General features: G+C 49.4%; 1 long non-coding RNA gene across 1 annotated transcript; it reads left to right on the top strand.

Annotated features, from left to right (window-relative positions):
- Positions 1 to 286: 286 nt before the first annotated feature.
- LOC144248253 (uncharacterized) lies at positions 287 to 1,562 on the top strand. The gene is made up of 3 exons (XR_013341636.1): positions 287 to 485; positions 591 to 998; positions 1,162 to 1,562. It is a non-coding gene; the product is annotated as an uncharacterized LOC144248253 (long non-coding RNA).
- Positions 1,563 to 1,787: the final 225 nt, after the last annotated feature.

Here is a 1,787-nt window from a genome sequence, read left to right as displayed (position 1 = left end):
AGCATGCTCTGTTGTGAGCAGGGGAAGTCCCAGCTTAGATCATCACCTTCATAACTCCTGCTTCTGACTTTGGGGTCAATAAATGTCCATTCATGATGGCCTTTTTCTCCTTTCACTCTCCAGATCTCCTCTCCAGATGTACTGGTTCGGACACAGCTGCCATACATCATAGTAAGCCTGACCTCTCTGCATGCACGTTTCCTCACAATTCCCTTTTTTTCCTCTTAGCGACCAAGACCATCTGTCATTTCTTGCATGAACAGACTTGTCGTTGTTTGACACGGAAAGATAATTTTTCCCGGAAGGAAGAGGTCAATTTAGATATTGACCAATTGAAAGTAGACACGCCTCTGAGAACACAGAGGGGTTGAAAGCAGAATTCCCAGGGGAACTCGCTCTCTTTGGTTCCGGTCAGCGTGCAGTGCAGACCTCCCCTGCCCAGCCACGAGCTGGGTGGGGGAGGGGAAGCCCATGGCCTGAGAAAGGTAGGCCGAAAGCCCCAAGGGTGGTGAAAGGACTGGAACCAGGCTGGCCCCTGCAGATGGAAGGGTGGAAGAAATGTGGGATGTCTCCATTTCCCGTCCCCCCAGAGTTCCTCTCCCGAGAGGGAGAGAGAAAGCCGCAAGGAAGGAGGAGCGGGGGGAGCTCCAAGGTGCCCAGTTGTGTGGGAGTTGCTGGATGTCCGGGCATCGAGCCATCCTGGGAGTTTGGACTTTTAACCCTTTCTTGAGAAATGAAAGCTTTGTGAATTTTCCTTTCCCCTCCTCGGTTTGAAAGAGAGGAAGAGGGACACCTTGGACCCTGGGATGGGATGTTGGAAGGAGGAATTCTGGATGGGAGGGGGACAAGGAGTGGCTTTTGGCTGGACTTTTCCGTGTTAGCCACAACCTGAACCAAATCTTCTCCGTCAAGAGGGACTGTGTTTTGGGAGGATGCCAGTGAGTCAAGAGACCTGCTTCAGCTGGGAAAAAGACAAAAGTGGAGTGAACAGAGAAAAGGTTAGGAAGGTTAGGGGGTTTGTGGTGGCGCCCCCTTGCCCTGGAAAGGAAAGAGAAGAGAAGAAGATCTCTGTTCTTGAGCCCTCGGCCCCAGGGGAAAATGGGGGGGACTGTGGTCCCAAACAATGAAAAACTGAACTGTTGTTTTCTCCCCTCTTGGCAGGGCATCCTTGAAAGGAAAAATCCTAAAGGCAGTCTGACCATCCATGCATTGGTGGTGAGAGCACTGTGCATGGAAAGGAGAAGGGTCACCATGGCAAACTTTTTCTCCGGGCGGTGCCATGTGTGACATGGAAACACAGGATGTGGAGCTGTGTTTCTTGGGGGGTCTGTGGCACAGGAGAGACTCTGTTCCCTCGATGGACTGAGTGTCGATTGTTTGGAGGGTGGCAACCTGATTGGGGTCCAGATTGTGTCTCACTGTGGTTTGTTGGAGTTGGGTGGTGGGGGGGGAGGAATGTCTTGCAAGGTTTTCATTTGATCTTTGTGTGGTTTTTTTTTTTCCCTTCTTTAGTTTTCTCTTTTCTTTTGTAGTGGTAGTTTAATAAAGTTTTTTTCCTGTTATTAAGCTTGGGCCTGCTTTGCTCTATTCTAGATTCCACTTCACAGCATTCAAGGTAGGGATCACATTTTCATGGGGGCACTGGCATTGTGCCAGTGTCAAACCATGACAAGACTACATGAGAAATTATATTTTAAAAGTTCTCTTTGGTTACTGCGAACATGGACCTGTGGAGATGAAAGTGTGAACAGCACATCTTTTACTAATGCTCTGCTCCTAGATATCAT

Source organism: Lonchura striata, chromosome Z (assembly GCF_046129695.1).
Source record: "Lonchura striata isolate bLonStr1 chromosome Z, bLonStr1.mat, whole genome shotgun sequence".
Classification (NCBI taxonomy): domain Eukaryota; kingdom Metazoa; phylum Chordata; class Aves; order Passeriformes; family Estrildidae; genus Lonchura; species Lonchura striata.
The sequence above is the reverse complement of the archived record's forward strand: the minus strand, read 5'-3'. Positions and strand labels throughout refer to the sequence as shown.